We start from the raw sequence: 23,218 nt of genomic DNA, 5'->3' as shown, positions 1-23,218 counted from the left end.
CACCCTTTCCAGCCTACCCCCATGCCTTGCCCTGGAGGCAACCATTCTGCCACGTATAATCCTAGATCATAAACATAGATATCTATTTCTCCATCTATCAGCTTTAAATGATACCAATTTACTCTGAAAATGATGATTTAGTTTTGTGGGTTTTTTTGTCTTTTTTTAAGGTGGTAAGGACAGAGGGTGAGGGAGAATCTTAAGCCCAGCACAGAGCCTGATTCAGAGCCCGACATGGGGCTCGATCAAGAGTCAGACACTCAACCGACTGAGCCACTCATGTGCTGCCCCCATCTAGTTTTTGATATTATCTCTCCCCTTCCCTCCTCTTTATCCTTTTGGGCTTTTATTTTGCAGCTTTCAGTTCTTCCCCTGGTTACCTTTGTGACTGAAAATAACACATTTACATCACTAGTTCATCCTCTGTCAACCTTGGTCAACATTTCCTTTTTTTCATCGAATAAACTACAATTACAGACATGATCTTTGCATTACCAAAGCTGTTAACATTTATTTATGCTCTAGTTCCAGGCATGTGTGCTTTGTCTGTTTAATTTTCAAAGGTAAAAGCGAATACGTGGCATTTATAATGTTGAGTGAGTAATATGGCTCACCGCTGAACCGAGGAGGTCCTAGGGTTGTATTTTCTTCCCAATAGGTTTTCGGGGTTGTGTAGGCTCAGGTCATGATCCCCGGTCCTGAGATGGAGCCTGGCGTTGAGCTCTGTGCTCAGCACGGAGTCTGCTTATCCCTCTCCCTCTCTTCCTCCCCCCAAGTGCACTCTATCTCTAAAATAAAAAAAGATAAATAAAAATAAAATCTTTAAAAATACATAGAAAGAGCAAAGTGGCTAGAGAAAGATGTGAGATGACAACTGGGTGTGAATAAGGAAGGGTGGAACTCAAGACGGGAACACATGGAGGGAGACAGATGATGGCGAAAAGAGGGGGAGTGAGAACAGAGGGGCCTGGGAGGAGAAAAGCTCTTCTGGGCGAGGAGGGAGGAAATACCCAAAGGGCGGGGCACTGGCAGCCTGGGAAAAGGGGCAGCAGCCACAGGAGTGGAGCCAGGCAGGGAGTGGACAAGCGAAGGGATGCAACAATCCATCCGGGCAGAGGCTGGGAGAGGAGAAAGCGTGGCCCCCGTCCAGCAGCCTCACATGGGGGCCCTCTGAGCAGTGACTCACAGAATCTGGCTGCACAGCCCCTGGGCTGAACCACCACTCCAAATCACCAAGAAGCTTAGCAAACTAAGAAGTTATCAAAAATATTCGGGGTAGAGCCAGCTGTCGTTGCCAACTTCATACAATATTATAAAAGTCACTTGTTAGCTCTCCGGAGTCCATTGTGTCATTGATAATCCCGTCGGCTGAGTCGTTCTGTTTTCCTTCCCCTCGAAAGCCCTGTGGTTTCCTGTCCTTACCATTGCCCTCTGTGGAACTGGGGACCTCCCTGCACCTCACCTCATAGTAATTTTTTAAGATTTTATTTATCTGACAGAGACACAGCAAGGGAGGGAACACAAGCAGAAGGAGTGGGAGAGGGAGAAGCAGGCTTCCCGCGGAGCAGGGAGCCCGATGCCGGGCTCGATCCCAGGACCCCGGGATCATGACCTGAGTGGAAGGCAGACGCTTAACGACTGAGCCACCCAGGCGTCCCACCTCACAGTAATTTGACGATGTGCTCTGTGACTTCAGCGTGGGCAGAGGGAGTGTACCCAAATCGTAGCAGATGGCATCTCTGCCTTGAAGGAAGACGTAAAAGGAAGGGGAGATGCCACACAGGAACACTCTGGAAAGGAGATGTGCTGATGGGTTTCCAGCCCTGACGAGTCTCCAGAGGCAGCACAGTTCGGGGGATGGGCTTCCCCTGGTCCCTCGGGTTCCATTTCTTTAGTCACAGCATGATGGTAGGGCCAGGATGGTGACAGGGATTGGACTAGATCAGAAATGGCTCATGCACCTCTTACTTCTGGGAGGCGTTTTCCTATAATGCTGTGGTGAAAGAGATTCTGAGTCTGCCTTGCAGCTGCATGGGGAAGTGCTAATATGGCTCCGTGGGGTTAATACCGGTCTTGGATTACTGTCCTAACAGGTGTCCCTTTGTGCCACTGCCAATCCTCATCAACCTTCTCTCCAGGGTCCTAAGAGCTCCTGTTTAAATTCATGGAGGCCGACAAGGGTTCTGTCCAACTTTCACTCTGTTGACCCAGGAGAGATGTGGAAACTGGCCTCACTCTGTTGCAGCCTCACATATGTGCTTGCTCAAACACGCTACACTAGTTGTCCAGAAATTCAGTTTTCCCAGTGCTGCCAGAGACCTGAGTTTGGCGACCATCCTCTGCTCTGTAGCACATTACCCGAGAAGATGTCCATCTTTCTTAAATTTCCCTCTAGCACAGGCTGAGATTTGTGACCATAGTTTATAGGTCAATTCTGTGTCCATAACACTGGGAGGATGCTGAAGAAAAAAAAAAAAAAAGCAGGTCATTTCCTCCTAAATTTGTATCCTCTATGTGTAGCTCCAGATCTGTTAAGGTTTTAAGAATGGTGATTACAGTCTGGCCAAACTTCTTTGGTGATCTCTCTCTTGTCTCCAGCAGTGTATGTGTATGTATTCTACATAACTTAAAAAGTATATAGAAGACATAATTCACACAATTCTTTCATACAATTAGCTTTGAGTTTCATCCTCACAAAAGGAAGAGTAGGTATTATTATTTCTATCAACTAGGATGATATCAAGTCTCCAGGAGTGCAAATGATCCCTACACGCAGCTGAAAGAGCAGAACTAGAATTGGAATCTAGATCCTTTGATGAGAGGCTCACAGAATTTACAAGAGCAGGAAGTTGGGGGAAAACTTGAAGAAATTGAGTGAGGGGATGGGCAGGCAGCGTTACTATAGGTCACCCCCATCCCTTGCTTTGAATAGGATCCAGGAAGCTTAGGTTCAGAGGCAGGTCATGGGAATAAAATTATAATTACTGAGTGAAACAGCTGTTGAAATGAGCCGCAAACATTTTGGCTTCCCCTTTCCTTTTAGAATCCTGTACGTTAGTGGTTTCCAGTCCATGTCCTGAGGAGCCTTGGAGTTCATGAAGGTTCCTGAAGGCGATCATGACCGCATGATGGAACATCTCCACAGTGCCACATTCATCTGCTTTAGATACTGGGCATCTGCATAAGATTTAATTTGAAGAAAGAACATTCTGCTACTCAGAAAAAATTTTTGAAAATCATTATACGGGACTATTTAACCTCTTGCCCACTTATTTCTCCAGGACATCTGGATAATTTTCAGCCAAGGAATTTGCCATTAAAAGAGGTAAACCGTGACCCACACTGACACAGAGGGAGCGAGGAGCTGGGGTAATGATCAGGCCTAAGACATAGGATTTAGAAGCCACAGGGACGTGGTCATCCAGGGTCAGAGGAGGTGGCCCACCAAGCCTGTGAGGGTGGCAACTCAGGGCTGCGCCGGACCACATTCGTGAATGCATGTGGTGCAAATAGGAACTGAGAAATAGATGTAGAGGATTGAAATCCCAGGTTTTTCTCATACGTACATCAGAGTTCCTTTAGTTTCTGGTGATCAAGATTGGGCTTCACTCCTGGGAGCCTCAATATGCTAAGTTCAACTGGAAACACCACCAGCCACAGGAAGTAGAATTGGGTCTTATCTTCTATTTCTACCTGTTGCTTTCATAAATGTGTGAAATCAACATTCAACCCTGTCATCCAGCTAGACTTCCTGAACTCCATGAATTCTACTAGTGAGCCTGGCTCATTTCAGGTCAGGATCCAGGACTGGGTGAAGAGTTAGAACAGGAATGGGCACAGGTTCAAACCGTATATGAAAACGACTAAATTTAATCATAAGCCATCATCATCACCATCCCGAACCTGTTATAGAAAATCAACTTTTTTTTTTCTCCCACTGCAAAAGAAAGATCGGAGGGCTTGTCAGAAATCATTTTGGGGATTCTGAAATAAAGACATTTCAGAAGCAGGAAAACATGATCATGCAAGCAAGACCAGCAATGCAATTAAATGCTACCCTTTCCTTGACCTCTGTGTCATAGAAACAGCAGCTGATATGCAATATTACCTCGGAGAGGGGGGGAAAGACCTTGGGAAGTTTAATCCTGGATATCCTTGGGGTTGAAGATTGAGGTGGAGCACTGGCCTGCCCATGGATCATGCACGTGAATTCCTGAGTACAGCAACCACTCAGCCTGAGCCGTGCCCCTGGTAATTACACCTCCCCACGGCAGCACCCCCGAACTCAATGTTACATTAGGCAATTGTGGCAGGACTGTAACCTGATAGCAACACATTATGTAGTTATGTGGGAACTCTGGTTTCTGGAACGGATCGAGGTTCCCAAGCTCTGGTCTTATGCTCTTTGGGCGTGTCTTTCACGAAACACTCTTTATGTAGAAAACAGACTAAAACACCAACATGGTCTTTGGGAGGTTTTTCAACAGCAACATGAAGCGGACCCATTTCTTTCAAAGAATTCTTAGCCAAAGAGGAGAAAAGTTGCTAAAAAAACAATAAATAACCCTCTTCTCTGTCTCACATTTGTCACCTAGCTTGCTTAAATACTGTGCTTTGGGGGTAAGTTTTTTTTTTTTTAATTTAAAATGTCATCAAATGATGCTTTATCATTGATGATAGAGGTACTTTACATTCTTATTTCTTAAGGAAGCCACTGAACTTGATAGGAAGGCTAAATGTAATGTTTCAGATTCAATAAATGAAAATGGGTGGGGATAAATAATGAGGGTAGAAGTCCCAGTTTTCATGCTCATAATGAGAACCAAACTACCAGTGCCTAGTCATCCGCCCTTTATGAAAGCTGGCTTCAAGAAAATAGGAATGAAAGGAGAAGCAGCAGAGTATAGCACCTGCGTCATCCAAACTGAGGGACTTGTCATTAGGCACTTGGAGAAGGAAAAGGAGAAATTGAGCATCACATCCCAGAGGCAGTCACCTCGTCAGTTTGGGACTTACAAGCTGTGCTCCCATCTTCCCCGCAGGGGGATTCAGATGATGGCTGGCGATGTGGCTCCACAGACCAGATATGCTTGCAGGTTACTTCTAAAGTCACACTGGGGGAATTGGGGAACACGGATTTATTATAGAGCAGGCAGAAATGGGAGCCCAGGGCAGAGGAGAAAGGACGGTGGAGAGCTGAAGAGGGACAGAGTCACTGGCAGGCCAAGTAGGGGGGGACGAGGAAAAGCAGGTGAGGTTTTATGTCTCTCCCCTGGACGTACGTAGGATAATTTTAGGCAGGATGTGACACGTGAGACACATAATCCAAGACGAGAGAATTTCAGACAATATATCTAATGTCTGTGTCAATGATTTGGCTCGGTCACATGAATGAGTAAATGCCAGGTCTCCGGCATAGTGGGAAAGACCCCCCCCCCCCGCCCCCGGCCTTGGCCTGTTGCCCTCGGGAGCTCCCTTGTCAAGGATAATTGTGCCAATGTGTGGGATGAGTGCAGGGGACACACGTGAAGGCCTGTTTCCCATCAAACTCTACGGGCAGGTATGCCGGCTCAGTTCTGGCACGCACCCCTTGGCTGCTCCCTCTTAAAGGGGCCAGGGAAACCACCTGCGATGCCATATCTTAGGAGCTTCTTAAAGTCTGAGATGACGTCACTTCAGAATTATTTGCCAACAGCTGTCCCATAAAGGAATATTTCCAAAAGGAGAGTGATCCCTTAGGTGGGCAAATTCTTACTAGAGGAAATTTCCAAGAATACTTCGTATCATAGGATATGTTTTTCTGACATATTAGTTGTACTTTTAAAAATTTCTCACTTCCAATCAGCATCCCAATATTGATATTTTTATCAAATCCAGAGCACTGCTCTAGCCCCATTGTTTCCTAAGAGACTTACCTTTCAGCTGGGACAGATCCAGGAAGCCACAGAGGTTCCAAGTGGCGCTGTACTCCCTGACAACATGCAGTTGGACTCTGATTGAGGACAGCCCAACCGTAGGCAGGCCAGTAACCTAGGGTTGGGGGAGGAAAGAAGAACGGTCCAATGAGATTCCCTTCTTGAAGTGTTTGGGCTTGGGTACCTGAGATACTGACTTAGCTGTAAGGTCATGGAGACAGGGGCTGGGATGGCCATCATGGGACATGGGCTAAATGAGAGGAGAACAGAACATATGTGGGGGAAGGGAAGAGGAGAGGAGAATACCCCTAAAAAGAATGGTTTGAGTTTCTGGCAACATTGCGAGCTCCATGAGCTCTTGTGGGGTGTCATTTCTTGTTTTTGAATTTCTGTGACTCTTCTGTGTTTCCTAACCCTCATACCTCCCTACCACCACTCCCAGCAACTCCCCTTCCAGAATACCACCTTGCCAACAGGTTCGTCTGGCTCTCTGTCCTTCCAACCATGAGCAGGAATGCCTGAAGAAAACGTCTCCCAAACTCCACCCAGAATTACCTTTATCTAAAGCCACCAAACCAAGACAAATACAAACTTTCAGAAAAAAAAAACTTAAGTGAAAAAGAAATAGTCACAAACTAGATGTTGCGTTCTGACCAAAATAGAATACATTTTGTTAAATTTAAACTTTTAAAGGTACAGTTTAAACTAAAAAGTGTTCATCCGGAAGGAAAGAATGAAAGAGGGCAACCAGTGAGCAGAGCAGGAAAAGACCAAAAAAATTTTTTAAAAGCATGAACAGAAGAAAAAAGCTAGAGAGAACTTGGACACTCTTTCCACGAGGAGAAATGCCAAAAGGGGATACCTACTGTGTGCTACTTGCTTTACACACGCTATCTTGTTGGATTCTCACAACCGGCACTATTTTTACGGGAGTACAAACATGGATGCAAAATGGGTAAACTGCCAAAAGCTAGCAAACAAAAAAAGAACAAAATCCCTTGGCCGGCTGGCTACAGAGCTAACGCTCTGAAGGAAGAACACGTTTGTCTGAAGTCTCCAGTCAGGCATTTGAGGAAAAAGCTCACGGTCATGAAACGCCGTGAGAGGGGTCAATCCTTCACAAGTTTTCTCACCTGAAAGTCTCAGCCACAAACGTTGAGGATTCTACTGAGTGTTTGCAATTATGGGGATTTTCCATGCAGCTGGATCTTTTACAAAACAAATCCTGGCCTGAGACATGATTACCAAGAGAGACAGCTGTAGGGTGCGGACTTGTGTATAGCCTCATCTGAGGTCAGTATTGAGCAAACAAGATCAGGCAAAAGGGTGCATCTTGTAAAAAGCCTGGGTGATATATCCCAGAGGAGGTAACTACCAGCAAGGACAGCACAGACTCAGTTGCGGGTAGTTCATAGCGTGTAGATGTAGGACATTCACCAATGGGGGAGTCCTTGCTTTTCCTGCATGTGGAAGGAAGTCTTTATCTAGCACAATTAGGAAACAATTCAGCTACAGAGTTTGAAACAGACTTGCCTGTGACTTTGTTATAGCTGGCCCAAGAGCTTTGAAGCTCAAAGCAGTTCCTCAGCCCTTCTCCAGAAAGCAAAGACATTCTGGAAGAGATCCCTATTCTACAAGGGAGCACATTTGAGAGCAGAAAGACCAGAGTGAGTTATGCTAAATTACATACTGCAAGCCCAAGTCAGGCAAAAATCAGAACTTGAAAATGCTGACTCCCAGGTGAAGGTTTTGTGCTTTGGTGCCTTTGCTTTATATCACCCAAGGGGTCTTATATTGTCTCTTTTTTATTCACTCATTGGTCATAGATATATTGAAATGCATATGCCTGAGATATGGAAGACACTGCCAAGTGCTAGAAAATTCAAAGAAGAAGACACAGTCTTAACCTTTGAGGGCTGATATTATGTACAGCAGTCCTCCATTGTGGGACTAGGAAATACTACATCTAAATTCTCCATTGTAAAGTTGGGAAAGTAGAAATTATTTTATACAGGTATATTAAGTGCTATGTGAACACACAGGAAGAAAATTACTTTGGTCTGGAGGAGTCAAAGAATGCTTCATAGGGGAGGCAATGAATAAGTAGATGTTTCATAGGGGGAAGAAAAGTAGATTCTAAGTAATGGAAATGGTCTATGCATGGCTTTGAAAATAAGAAAGAACAGGCATGTTTGAAAAAGAGCAAATAACCTGCCATGCTGCATTGCTGGGTTAAGATTGGAAATGTTCCTGAGTCAAATCATGAAAAATTTTGCATGCTAACATAAGGTTAGAATTAAAGCTGTAGGTGTTACAGTTCTAGCAACAGATTTCAGAAAGAGGAGTGATAAGATTATATTTTAGCCTTATAAAATAATTATGATTCAAAATAAACATGGAAAATTAAGAGTAAGCATTTATAAAAACTCTTTCTACAACCTACTGAAAATGACAGTGAGGGAATTAATGAAGGCGAAAACACCAAAGACAAAAAAGCTGTAGAGGAGAATCAGACAGGAATTGTCAACTACATTTGGGAAGATGGGAAGCTTAAAGAAGAGGTAACTAACTGATCAAAGTAGAGAAATCTAAAAACCTAGGAAGAGGAAGCCAAGAAGAAGCTAGATAAGTTGCTCTAAAAAATTTCTGAGAGGTCAGGAATTGGTGGTCCCTGATATTTGGAAGATGAAGGGAATGGAGAGGGGGCAAAAAACAAAGACTTTGTTGAAATCTGCCTAAGTTATAGACCCTTCCCTATGCCCCACAGCTAGGTATCTCTTTCCTGCTCTGGTAAAAAGCAAGATGTTTGCTCTCCAGAGATGCTGAACCAGCATGGTTCTGGACTCAGTGATGGCTCGGAGCTAGACAGAATAGAATTAAGTAAAATCCATTATTCTGAAGCATAAGGCTTCTCCAGCTCTCAGGGACTTAGCTTCTTAAGTCTCCTTCCTTTACCTCCATGAATTTTGACGTTCAAGCTTATACTCCCCATGGAGGAGACTGGCAAGTTCCTCTGTGGAGAAAGTGAGCAGCCCTAAAAGAACACACCTACCAATACTGACATGGTAGTCACCCAACAAAATGCCTGGGTCCCACTTCATGGCTCTACAGGAAAGCTTAGCAGTCAGAGAGTCCTACAAAGGGCTTCCAATCAACTTTTTATTCCTTGACACCTAAATGTAAACAGGCAGCCAAAGAGCTCCAGGTATATGAGGAAATTCTCTAATATGAAAGATAGATTTAAAAACCCAAAGCAACTACAAGTAAATGGGAAAAAATAAACCATGGAGAAAAAGAGAGGCAATCCAGAGAAGAAAACTTCAAAAACACTTTTATTAATTAACCATTACTGCATCCATAAAACAAGAGGATGCAATAAAAGGGAAATAGTAAGTGAACAAGAAAAATCTAAAAATTACAAATATAAAAGTAGAATTTTTTTTTAAATCAGTAGAAGAATGGGAAGTTGAGAGAGGCTTGCAGAAAGTAGTACAAAAACATAGGGATGAAAAATAAGAAAGTAAAATATCCATACCAAGCATATCATCATGAAATGTCCGGATACTAGGATATACTAGGATTAAAGAGAAAAACAGTTCCCACATAAAGAACCACAATGGCATTGGGTTTCTTAAAAGTAACACTGGAAGCTAAAAGACAATGGAGCAACAACTTCAAAATTCCAAGGAAAATAAGTTCTTTCCACCTAAGATTTAATACCTGGCCAAACTTTCATTTCAGTGTGACATTAGAACAGAGGTATTGACAGATATGTGAAGTGTGTCAAACATTACTTATGCTCACCAAGATTGGTTTCTCCTTTCCTTCCTGGTACATGGAACACTATACTTCCCAGACCTCTCCAAGTTAGGTGGGATCATGTATTCTAATCAAGTAGGTGTGCCCAGAAGTGACATGTCATTTCCTGGCCAACGCATTGAAGGGGTATGTATGAGTTCTACGCTTTCTAAAGAGGTCTCCTGTTGAGATAGTGGAACCATAAGATGGGAACAGTCTGTATCACTGAATTACCTCATGAAAGATAACTGCCTCGGAGGGTTGCCTGACCTTCAGCAGACTTGTGTGAGCAAGAAGAGACTTAATACAGTAAACCATAAAGATGTGACGCTTATTGTCACTGTAGTGTAGTTTAGACTAACCTAACACACAACCTATCATAAATATTTCCAACTGCGCCATTTCTCAAGAAGTTAATGGCTACCCCATGGCCCAGCAATTCCACTCCTAGGTTATATACCCCCAAACAATGAGTGCATGTGTCCAAGAAAAAGACAGAACAAGACTATTTATGGCAGCTATATTTATAACATCCGAATACTTTACTTTCATACCACATACCACAGCAAAAAACAAACAAAAGAACAAACTACTAGTACATGCAACAACACGGATGACTCTTCCAAGTTATAATAAACAGTAAAAGAGAGTCAGATATAAAAGAGTACATACTTTCTGTTTATTTACATAAAGTTCAAAAACAGGAAGAACTAATTGACGGTGATAGAAGTCAGAATAGTGATTACCTTATTGGGGGTGGTGTGATGGTGGAGGGTATTGACTTGGAAGAGACATGAGCAAACTTTGTAGAATGCTGGAGATATTCAGTATCTTTTTTTTTTTTTAAGATTTACTTAATTTATTTATTTAGAGCACAAGAGTGGGGGGAGGGGCAGATGGGGAGGGAGACAGAGAATCTCAAGCAGACTCCATGCTCAGTGCAGAGCCCAACGCTGGGCTCGATCTGACGACCCTGAGATCATGACCTGAGTCGAAATCAAGAGTCAGACACTTAATGGGCTGAACCACCCAGGCGCCCTGATATTCAGTATCAATGGTGGTTATATGAATATGTATACAAAAATTAATTGGGCCGGACACAAGTTGAATATACTTTACCATATGTTTGTTGTGCCACCTAACTATAAAAAAAATTTTTTTTAAGAAACTACTGGAGACTGTGATTCACCAAAATGAGGATATATGCCAAAAGTAGGAAATCATGGGATACAGGTATAGGAAATCCCCCAAGGGACAGAGATGAAGGGAATTCCTCAGAAGATGCCGAGTCCCAGGATGGTAGCTGAACAGCAGGCTGGAGACCAGTCAGCCATGATTGAGGCCAGAGACAGGGGGCATTAAAGATAGAAGAATCTAGAAAAAAGGAAAAAGAAAAAGAAATGGATAGATCATCTTGTGATGATTTCCATTCAAGGGAGTTTTACTATTCTATCAAAGAATTGGTGAGAAATTAGTGATAAACACACAAAAAATTAAGCAACAAAAAAAGCGGCTGTTATTAATGAAGTTACATAAACATGCTACCATAGTATATTGTGTGGCTGAGCTATAAATCTAGCCAAAATATTGCTATATAATTGCATTGGGAGGATAGGAAGCGGGACAGCAAGGTGGGAGGAGTGTGCCACAAAAGAGTATGCTGAGAAGAAAACCAATAAAGGGGCGCCTGGGTGGCTCGGATGGTCAAGCGCCTGACCCTTAATTTAGGCTCAAGTCATGATCTCAGGGTCCTGGGATGGAGCCCTGTGTGGGGCTCCCTGCTCAGTGGGGAGTCTGCTTATCTCCTTCTTCCCCTGCCCCTTCCCTGATCGCTCCTGTGCATGCTCTTTCTCTCTCTCTCTCGAATAAATAAATCTTTTTTAAAGAAAGAAAAGAAAAAAGAAAACCAGTAGAGAGCGCTTACATCTGAAAAAAAAAAAAAGGAAAAGGAAATAGCTGCATGCATATTATTTAGAAACCTGAAAACAAAGAAAATAAGCACTTGAAAGTGTTTTGACTTAAGATGGAGAAGGGTAGGCAGAGGAGTGCTATTTTCATCGTACACCTTGTTGTATCACTGACTTCTAAAGCTACGTGCATAAAGTATTTCACCACCATGTTGAAGCAATTAGAAGACATTTCAGAAAACTCTAAGAGAGCTAACATAAAATTAAATAACTCATTTCAAAGCACATTTTGATTCCAATTAATATTTTTTTAAAGACAGATTTATAGTACCTAGTAATTTTCATTGGTAGAGGAGGGGTTTGTGAGAGGTTGTAAAATCATGCTGTAATCCTTTTGGGGATCCCAAAAGCTGGGACATCAAACTCTGTCAGTCCCAGGTGTTTACTTCAAAGAAACAAAGAGTCGTGAGAAAAATACGTTCTATCAGCTTATCAGCTCTTTCACAGCTCACAGCATGATAATATTGGACCGGGGCTGAGAACTTTTAGATGTAAGCACTTTGGGTCACTATTTTAAGTCCTGATTGTGCAATTTAAATGTGCTTTAAAAAAAAAATCAGGTTCTCTTAAAGGGAGCATGGTCCCATTAAAACAAGACAACCTATGCGTAGAAGGGGTTGGTCTTGCCAGCTCTGCGGGACCATTAGAGCTAGCAGTTGTGGGAAAACATGGGGAGCGCTGTGTAAGGTAAGATGGCTAAGAGTAGCAAGTGGCCAAAAACTTCAACTCTAAGTGGCTTAAACCATAAAAAGGGAATGTATTCATCATCTAAAATGCTCAGAGGTAGAAAGATACCAGACAAGGCTGCATCAAGGATGTCACCAAGTATCCAATTCTCTGCTGTTTTCCACTTCCCACACCATGGCATCAGCTCCATCCTGAGGCTGGAACCTCTCTTGGTTTTAAGATGGCGGCTACTTCCTGCTGGGGCTAATGCTTCCGCTTTCAAGTCAGCTGGGAAAGAGTGAGCATCTTTGATTGATAATTCCCAGCAATAGTCTCAAATTTGCCGGCATCGGACAGGCTTAGGTCACGTGCCTCCCATTGAACCAATCATTGGCCAGGAGATAGATGCACAGGAGCCCCAGGCGGGCTCAACCTCCCTAGAACCACACTGAGCGTTAAGTGGAAGAGGGGAGATAGATGGAGAAACAACCATAAATGTCCCCAAAGATACTTAAAAAGGAAGAAGGCTCAGAATGTGTTGGCAGTTGTAAATTGACTATTTTAGGATTATCACACAGTCCATATGTTGTTACCTCCAAATTCTTATTTTTAACATTTTTGTGGAAACCCGAAGAGAGAACGTCAAGAAGAGCAGGATATTTGGAAAAGTGGGGACTGTTCCATAATAAGCTGTGTGTAGGGAAAGCATGTTTCTCCTACAGAATAAAGAGTAGGAAAAGGTAATGCTATGGTGATATAAAGGGTTTAAGTTTTTTTGACTAGATCTAGTCTAGAATAATAGGCAAACCCTTAGAAAGTGCCTAAATCAACACAAGCCTGGGGGAAAACCATAGCATATCAAGCTGAAATTGAAGAGTAGTAGTGGTACATTCGAAAAGATTTGTTCAAAAGGTCAAACCATGTAGGACTAGATTCTCCAGACATCCCTAGATTGAGTTATTTATATTCAAAAAAGGATAATAATGTCCACCTTACATGGCCATCAGGAGGATTAAAATAGATACTATTTGTTTAAGTATGCAGGAGGAGTGAAGTAGGAGTGTATGAGGAGAGTATGAATAACTGTTGAAGATGGAAAAAGCTACCAAAGTTCATAATGTAAGATCTTTCTCAGTGTTTGATGTAGTAGTAAGTCTGATAAATGTTCCACTTAGCTGTAAGTATAAGGCACTGAAAATATAAAGATGTGTAATTGAGTGGAAGATTACACTACCTTTGGCTCCCTTCGTTACAACCTGTGTGAATACTGACATGCTATTTTACCGCTACATCTATCGGAGGTCCATTAAAATTGCAACCCTAGTCTCAGGAGGGAATAAATTGCATCTATAATGCTGGCCTTGCAAATGCAAATCAATTGGTGATGGAAAATGCTGCTCAGTGGAAGAAAAAAAAAAGGATTCCATAATTTCAAAAAATGTGAAAAAAAACCACAGTATTCTGGTGTGCATATGTGTTCAAGAGAGATTGAATGATCATTTTAAGATGTCTGAATTTTGTCATTTTCATTCTGTTTGTATTACTTTGGTCAATGTTTGTTGTAAATACTGTAGCTCAGTATTTGATGAGCATTCTTTTTTAGGCTGGACTGCTGCCACAGTAGAACCATATAGTACATAATTTGCTCTACTAAATCAGATTATTTATATTAATCATATGTCCTTTTAACTCATTGGCATTAAGATTGCTAAACGATCTCAACTATGGTAGTAGTGAACAAAACTGTTCTGTGAGCATGGATTGCATTCGTCACTAGTCAATGCTTTGCAGAATACTGGGTGTATTTTAGACTAATTTTTAAAAAAGGAGAGAATAAGTGGCAAATGAATATGTTTCATATTGCCTAATACCTCATTGTATTCTCTCTTAAATGGGTAAATATTTAACAATTGTTTTGCCAAGTATTCTCTAGATTAATAGATGCTCTGAAGCAATTTTTAAATATTTTTATAGTTATTACAAATATGAAGAATTTATAACAAGCAAGTTCATTGATTCTTGTGTTTGTATTAAATAGGTGGTAGAACTAATCACAAACTAAATTCAAGGTGTATTTCAGGTGCTTTAGTGACATAGAAATTTGGCCCCAACCACTCAGTTCTTGGCAAAGTTCTCATCGGATAAATACAACGGATGATATAAAAATGGCCAAAGTTTGTAAGGGCATTATTATCTAGCTTTATAATAATGATTTTGATAGTAGATCCTATGAAACACTCATCAGGGACCAGGCCCTGTGCTAAGCATTTTGCAAACAGAATTTATTGACTCTTCCAAAAAAGGAACATAAGCCATATCATTTCTCCCATTTTACCATAAGAAGACATTGCAGGTTGGAGAGGATCATTAACTTGCCCAAATCCACAGCTAGTGGGTGATGGAGCTGAGGTTTGAACCCAGACAGTCTGAATTCCAAATCCATACCCAGGACAACTCTACAATAGAGCTAAGACTGCCAATAACTTATGGCTTTTATTTTGGGCTTTCATCTTTTTTACTTGAAGGGTGTTTCTTTAAAACATGCCAGTTTTTCACTTTTAAATCCTTTTCATTTTATTACGGCATCTTATAGCTTTATATTAAAAAGTGGAAAAGGTCATAAATCAATTGTACAGATGGCCCTGACTTACGATGGTTTGGTTTAGAATTTTTCAACTTTATGACGGTGTGAAAGCAATACAAATTCAGTAAACTTTAATTTTGATCTCTTCCTGAGATAGTGATGTGCAGTCTGTGATTCTCCGGTGATGCCAGGCAGGGTCCCTGGGCTGCAGCCCCCAGTCAGCCAGAGGGTCAGGAGAGCAAACAGCTGATACACCATTCTATTGCTCACTTTCAGTACAGTATTCAATAAGTTATATGACATAGTCAACACTTTATTATAGAATAGGCTCTGAGTTAATGATTTTACCCAACTGTAGGCTATGTAAGTGTTCTGAGTGTGCCTAAGGTAGGCCAGGCTAATTAGTGAGGATGTTTGGTAGTTTAGGGAAATTGAATGCCTGTCCGACTTACAGTGGATGTATCAGGGAGTAACCCCATGGTAAGCCGAGGAAGATCTATATTTCATTTTTATTTTTATAAAAGGAAGACAATAAAATAGTGTTTTGGGCTACAGTATAGGAGAGCATCTGTGTGTGGTATGAATGCAATAAATTTTGATAATATTATTTAAATCTCTTTAGATTCAGCTCTGGAAAAGAAGAAATACCTAATGACAATGAACAATAGAGGGAAGTTTGATGACAAGTTTAAGACAGTCTTAAACTGAGTTTAGAGCTCTGTGTTTCAAACCTTTAGAGAAAAAAGTTATCCAGATCAGGATGATGAATGTGTCTTCAGTCCTCAAATATTAATTTGTTACTGCCTATCACAGACTATTTACTAGAATGGTATTTCTAGACCAAAGATAAGAGACAGACAACTGCTTGATAATATTTTTTATCAAATTCCACCTACTTCAGATATTTAAAAAATTTTTGTTAGCTGAGATGTTCAGAAAATTACCGGAATTATTGCTATGTGATTATAACAATTTATGCTATGATGTCTTCAAATCAACCCAATCTACTTTCTTCATGTTCCAATTAGTTCACAATATTTCAAGATAAATATTTATTTATAAATAAGAATTGGCAGTTGCCAATTTTTAAAAGCAAGAGATGTTCACCATGGTATTTATTCTCATAATGTCTACATTATTGAAAAATAGAAGATAAACCAAAAGACAGGAAAAATGCTATCAAATAGCCACCTTAAAAAAAAAATGCCCCTTGGTTGATACTTGATCTGGGTGGTCCCTACGTTATAGACTCCACTGGACAAGGATTTAGATCTGGATTTGTAAAGACTAGGCAATACAGACATTTCTTCTCTTCTCCTACTTAGGATAGGAATACCACCTCTGCCATATAATGTGTGCTGATTTGAAAATGTTTTTTAAAATATGAACTATTTAGCTAGAACACAGTGAATAAAAGCACTACATCTTTGTTTAGCTAGGTCAATTTGAGGAATTATATAGGTTTAGTAGCAACAAAATGTTCGAGTATTCTCTGGCTTAATAATTTCAGTAATTTAGCAAAAAATCTATTCCTATTTATTATTTGTAATGTTTGGGGAACAAATATGCTGATAATTCTTTTGCAACTCTAACATGTATGCAACAGGACCCTTTCTAAGTTTGGGACCCTATGAGGTACTAAAGCAAGCATTCACTTCTCTCACGCTTGAGGTCACAAGTTTTTGCAAGTCAAAAAGGTTGAGCATGCCAAAAACATCATGCTGCACACTACCAAATAAAAGAACACTGTTATTCTTACAGGGAAAGGTTTGACAAGACAGGAAATAGGCAGGGTCAGAGAAGTTTACTTAATACTGAGACTTATTTAACCATCGTGAAGCCAAAATACAATGACAGTTAAAAAAAATAAACAAATAGCAGTTACACAAAACAAAACCCCAGGATACATGGTCTCTACTGGAACTGATTATTAGATTTTTAGCAAGTACGGGAAGTGGGTATCCCCAGAGAATCCTCACAAAATCCCTAGACATCTTCACCATTGACTTTTGCCGCATGCCTTTCACTGAGATAATGCGGATTCAAACGGCTTTAATCGGTGGGTAGAAATTTGAACAAAGAAAAATTAGGCTTAAAAGGCTGCAAAAGAACTTCATTGAAGGGAATCATTTTAAAAGCTGTGTTCTCTTAAAAATGGGGAGGGAGGAGGAGGAGGAAAACAGAAAATGGAAGATAGGAAAAATCTAGCTGTTCATTACAATTTTCCATTTTTTGTTTAAACACAGCAGGAGGGCAAAGCTGCTGGCTTCCCTTCATCCTTGCAAATGCCAGGAGGGATTATGCAAACCCCACAACCACCCAAATCTTATTTAAAGTTATAATCATTGTTCTCATTTAATGACTTTTGCCTGCTTTCACTCAAATATTGCTGCATCTTGTTTCCTGCCAGTTTGGACCCACTGGGAGTCGTCAATTCATAATTGCAGATAAACCTTTTAAAAAAAGAAAATGCTACCTTCACCAAAAAAGCAAACATCAAGTGACATCTAGTGGATGTCTGGATATTATTTTCTAAGGCCTCTGAAGAGCAGTATTCTCAACAATAAATTGTCTTAACATCGCTTATAATTTTTGTTTCTCAGGTGAAAGCCTCTGTCTTTTCCTAAGACAGAAGGACAAGTTGTCAGATAGAGAAGTGGCTGTTATGTTTTCTCAAAGAAAAAAATTTTCTTTTCGTTAGCATATGAATAGCAATTCTCAAGATAAACCATCCTGGAAGTAACGCACCTGAAACTCACACCACAGAGTGTGCCAAAAAAGAAGTCATGGTATATCCAATGTTGGACAATTATTTGGGCAGTTATCAACTGTGTAGATGGTTCTTAAGAGAAGATGAGATTTCAGGTCCCCAATCCCTCTGTTTATCTATAAACCTAAGGAGCATTATTAATTTGACAAATCTGTATTTAGTCCAACTATGGTCCCCATTTTTCTTCCCTCCCCCCGCAACCCACGGGAGAATTGTGTAGGTATCTAGGTCCATTTTCCATAAATGAGTAACATCTGCTTGTTCTTTGCAATTTATTAAAGAACAGTGACTTAACCAAAAGAGCAGCTGAAAACTTAATTGGGATTGGGATTGCTTACCAACTCTTCCCCAGCGATGTCATGTGTCCGAAAGGCGTCGTGGAGAATACATGCCTTGCTTTGGTTGTCTAAAGACAGCTTTTGTTAAAGAGACAGAAAGGGAAATTGCAGAGGAATTAAAAGATGGTGTCTAAATTTAGTATTTTCTTTCCTTTCAAGGAAAGGAAACTTGGAATATGCAACTGTAACCCAAAAGCCAACTGTCTGGCTGTCCCCAAGACTTGCAGCATTTTCGAGCCGCTCTTCATTTTAATAACACACAGACACACAGAGTCCTGCATGAAGACTTCCTCTGACTTCCTGTAGAAAACCTAGCATTCCCTCCTTCCCTTCCATTCCCCCCAATCATTTCAGGAATTCTTGAGAGTTCTGCTCTTTTTTTTTTTTGAGAGTTCCACTCACTGTTAATCTCAGCTCTGCCTCAAACCTCATAGCACTGTCTTGTTCGTCACCTACTTTGGCCCATATGCAAACTTTTCGGCTTTTTGTCGTCCTCCAAAGCACCACGGACACTAAAGCTGTGTGTACAGTCAACTTTACTGAAATGTGGGTAAGAGGAGGGAAGCTGCTGCACAGATGGCTCAGCAAACCCATGGCGGGACTTGGTGCAGTGATACAATGTCTGGGATTTGTTTCAAAATAATTCACTGGGGTTGGGGATGGGGGAGTAGGTGGGGTTACAGAAGAAACAAAATCAGCTATGAGCTGGTAAGTGTTGAAACTGAGTGATGACTGCGTGGTTCATGCATTCTACTTTTGTATATGATTGAAATTTGCATAATAAATATTTAAAAGAACAAGTTCCTTGTCCATCCTCCGTGCAAGAAGTTTCTTTGTGGCTCCGGTCCCTTCTCCCATTTAGCTTCCACCACACTTTGGGCCGCCCTCCCACCTGAGTCTCACTGCCTCTGCTCCTTCTCAGGCTGCCCAAACAAGCTTTGAGCTCTGGGACCCACTCTAATACTTAGGGAACCCATCAGAACAGCTTGCGGACTCGCTAAAAATAAAGAAACCAGGTTTTGCCCTAAGAGGAATTCTGCCCTGGCTTTATGACCTACCCGGCTCAGGTAAAAGTGATGGAGATGGCATGCAGCCTGAGTATACAGCATTTTAAAAGGTTAGTTTCCTTCCTCCAGCGATTTTGATTCTAATTGAAGTTCTTACAGTTGATTCTAACGGAAGCTGGCACAGTAATTATATCAGGACAAAGCAGTTTAAAAGATAATATTCTATGCCTACAAATAAGTCTAGGAGAGAAAGCACAGGTAAAACGTAGCAACTGGGTGATTATTTTTGCCTTCTAACCAAAAGATGTTCAACACAGACATCGCGTCATATATAAATAGACCTATCTTTAGAAATAAACAATATATGTCTCTCTACCCCTCAGCTATGCTGCAGTAGCCAAGGGCCAGGCAGCTATCCCAGCAGGTTCAGCAGCGGTGCACTGGAAGCCTGAGAAATCTAAACACACCCGTCCATGAACTTTGTGGGAGGGGAGGGGGGCACACTGGCCTGGAGCCCATGTAATTAACCAGTTTCTCTCCCATCTTAATCAGCATCAACTGGCCACTGGCTCCTTTCACTTAATCTTGTCTACTTTAGCCTAGGAAAAATGCAGGTTTTACTTTGTGCAGCTCTGAAGTCACCCGAGATTAATGTTCAACACCGCACCCCACCCCCCCCACCCCCGCCAAGGCATGCTTATGAAGAGAGGAAACGAGGTTTATGTAAGGAAGAAGAGTTTTCACTTCGACATGCATGTGCAGGCAGAATAAGAGAAATCCCTCTGGGTGATGATGCTAATAATACGAAGGTGGAAACTGTGTTGTGCCTGAGAGGGAGGAAAGGGATTCAGAAATGAGGGGATGAGGAGGGAGAAGTAGCTGTGACTTCTGCAGCCACTTGCCAAAAGCCTCTGAGCAAGGGACTTGGGAAAGGGAATGCGTTCCCAGTGGTATGTGCCATTGTCCCCAAACACATGGGAGACAATGTCGGCACTTACTTCTGGCGCTAAATTGAGAAAAACACTTCCTCTCTTTCTGCCAGCACCACTTTTTTCTCCCATTCACCCCCGGAGTTTGACACAGTTTCCTTTCCAAGGAGACTGGCTAACATATTCCAGTGAAGGAGCTGGGGGATGGCGTGAGACGGGCACGGGGACTAGTTTAGGCTGAAATGAATTAGGAAACATTTTTAAGTTACCCTTTGAAGTTTTTATTGCCTTATCAAACAGCTTCTCTTCTTTGGCTGTATGTTGATTTTTTTTGACTATGAAAAAGTGTTTCAGCTCTTCTATGATGATCAAACAGTCTCAGTTCAACGGGCACCTTCTTTTTTTCTGAACCGTACTATCCCACATATCATGGAATTATCCTACACTCCCCCTCCCCCCGCCCCCGTCGGACAGGAACTTCAGAGAGCATTAGTCTTCTTCCAATATTATTTTTCCTATCATTCCCAACAATATAATGTTTCCATTCCGAACATATAGCTGCAGGGGATTATATCATTATTTGCCTTTGTTCTAGTCAAAGTATATTTTATGAGAGCGTCCTGTCATTTGTCCTGAGCTAGGCTACTATTTGTCAAAACATCACCTCTGAGATTGCCTGCTTCTCTAAGATGCCAGAAAAAAAAAAAATTTGTGTCAACTAAAAGTTAAGCCCTTATAAATCCCACAGGGGTTTCAAAATGGAACACACTTGGGATTTCATTTCCCTCTAAGTATAATGCCCTTTCTAAAACTCAGTGAATACTCTTATAAGAGTATTTGTGACAGTATTTCCCTTCTAGCCCCTGGCATCTTAGAAAATAGTTACAAAGTTTCTTTCTGCCCAAGGCACCTGTACATATTGGTTTAGTGTTCATACCTGAGGGAAAAGTGGGATTAAATTCTTACCTGGGTGGAGAAGGCGTATTAGATCCGGAGTCAGGAACCTTGGAATCTAGTCCTACAGCTGCTGCTTTGGTTGGTTCCATGACCCTAAGCACATCTTAGCCTCTCTTAGTCTCAGGTAGTTCATTTGAAATCTAACAATGTCTCAAGTCTTGGAAAGTTTCATTCTCGACTATGTTTTTATAGTTTCTCAGTGCTGTTTCTATTCACCCTTCCTTTGCCGTCGTCCTCTGTGCTTACTGCCCAGCTATTCTGGCGATGGTCTCTTAACCTCATTGTCACAGACATTAGATTAATATCAGTCTTCCTGAGATCAGCTCTGGGGATGTTACTCTTTGCCCCAACCCTTCCATGGCTGGCCATTGCTTCCCTTGTGCTTAGAACCCTCCAGAGTGGACCAGCACCCACCATTCTGGAACCGTTATCAGCAACTCCTACATGTCCTTTGTACTCCAGTCTGTTTGCATTTTGGTTGTGCCATTTTGCGGAATGTGCCTTGTGCCTTCTTTGTATTTTCAAGGCACATCACATGTTGCAATGATTTCCATATTTGTCTTACTTCCCTTCCTAGATGGTAACCTTCCCAAGGATAATTGCTACGATTTATTGACCCAATATTCTTTGCCGTGGACTGTGTGAGATACTTTACACCCATCATTTCTAAATTTTTCTAATCATGTAAGGTGGATTAGAATTTATTTTATTTTTCAGATCTTGAAGACAGACTCAGAAGCCATTAAATAATGTCCTTAGTCATACAGCTAGCATGTGATGGCTCACATCTAGAAAGTATCATCTAGAAAAACACTAAATTGAATGAACCGTGATGCTGGCACTTGCCCAGCACACAGATGCTAGGCAAATACTGTATAAGCGTGAATGAATGAATGCATGCATGAATGAATGATTTTATACCTTAACTACAGCCCCCTCACTTTAGACAACGGCCACCAGGTGGCGGTAGTTTTCCACAGCCGTATAGTCTGGACTCCAAATTCACTAAATACGATAGGAGAGCCCGAAGGGACCCTGTGGATTACCTATGACTCTCCTTACTTCATGCTAAAAAAATTGAGCAGCCATAAGGTTACTTTATTTATTCAAGATCTTTTAGTTGATGAAAGAGTAGACCTTAGAGTCTAAAACACACCAAAGCTAGCGCTTTTCTATTATACCAACTTGTATGTTTTTTTCTTCAAAACTTGTAGTTTGTAGTTATAATCTTCCCATATATTTTCGATATTAAAAATGTTCATTAAAATAGTAAATATGATCAAAATTAAAAAAAGATGTTCATCATAAAATTTTAAGCTTTTTTCTTAAGCAAATAATATAGTTTTCATGTTTAAAATGTTGAAATATAGATAATCCAAAAAGGAAAAAAATTACTTGCAATTCCAACAGTCAGAGACAAGCATTATTTTGCTACTATTCTACAAGAGGTTGCTTTACTCATTTGTAAAATCCATTTTGGAAAATTAGGAGCAAATCAAGACATAATTTAGTAATTTGTTAATCTTAAATTTTCTCTATAATCTTACTTTCATTTTTTTTAAGATTTTATTTATTTACTTGAGAGAGAGAGAGAGCACAAGGCAGGAGACAGGGAGAAGAAGAAGCAGGCCTCCCGCTGAGCAGGGAGCCTGATGTGGGGCTTGATCCCAGGACCTGGGATCATGACCTGAGCTGAAGGTGGCCGCTTAACTGACTGAGCCACCCAGGTGCCCCTATAATCTTACTTTCATAAAAAGTTATTAGATATTTTCCTTAGGAGACCTCTTGGATCTTTTAAAATTTTTCCCAATTTAACCACGTTTAGTTGCCAGTAAGGGGAGACCATTTTTAATTTACTTCCTTTTTTCCTTACACTTTTTAAGAAGATTCCCTTGGTGAGAATTCCAATTTCATTTATGTTTCCCTTTTCTCATTCTTCTCAGTAAGGAAAAGAAAAGCACTGTCAAAACACTGTGTCCATAACCCATCTCCAAAGGGAGAGGTGTCTTTTCAGCAAAGGGCATTTTATTTTCACTTTTGATAAGTTATTTCTCCCCACGTCACCTCTCTTCTCAGAATGATGATATAATACTAGAGGGTATTTCTCATCTAAAAGGATTGAGTCAGTTACATAAAATAGTAAATTTTACACTAATGAACAGAGGTACTATGGCTTAAATGCCTGATCAAAGATTACACTGTTATCTTTACTAGAATGATTACATGCCTCTTAGCATGAGTTTTGCATGTAAAGCTCTCTCTATATTTAGGGATGCTCTCTGAATCT

At 41.0% G+C, this 23,218-nt stretch overlaps 1 long non-coding RNA gene across 2 annotated transcripts; it reads right to left on the bottom strand.

Annotated features, from left to right (window-relative positions):
- Window positions 1-854: 854 nt before the first annotated feature.
- Window positions 855-18,119, bottom strand: LOC148163943 (uncharacterized). Of its 2 annotated transcripts, none has more exons than XR_015768551.1 (3): window positions 18,039-18,119; window positions 5,916-6,030; window positions 855-3,177 (listed from the first exon to the last, which is right to left on the bottom strand). It is a non-coding gene; the product is annotated as an uncharacterized LOC148163943 (long non-coding RNA). The 2 variants fall into 2 exon arrangements; XR_015768550.1 differs by lacking the exon at window positions 855-3,177 and adding an exon at window positions 5,051-5,114.
- Window positions 18,120-23,218: the final 5,099 nt, after the last annotated feature.

Source organism: Eumetopias jubatus, unplaced genomic scaffold (assembly GCF_037043125.1).
Source record: "Eumetopias jubatus isolate StellerSeaLion01/CBP00866 unplaced genomic scaffold, mEumJub1_p1.0 scaffold_7, whole genome shotgun sequence".
Taxonomy (NCBI): Eukaryota; Metazoa; Chordata; class Mammalia; order Carnivora; family Otariidae; genus Eumetopias; species Eumetopias jubatus.
This window is presented reverse-complemented; position numbering and strand designations above follow the sequence as displayed.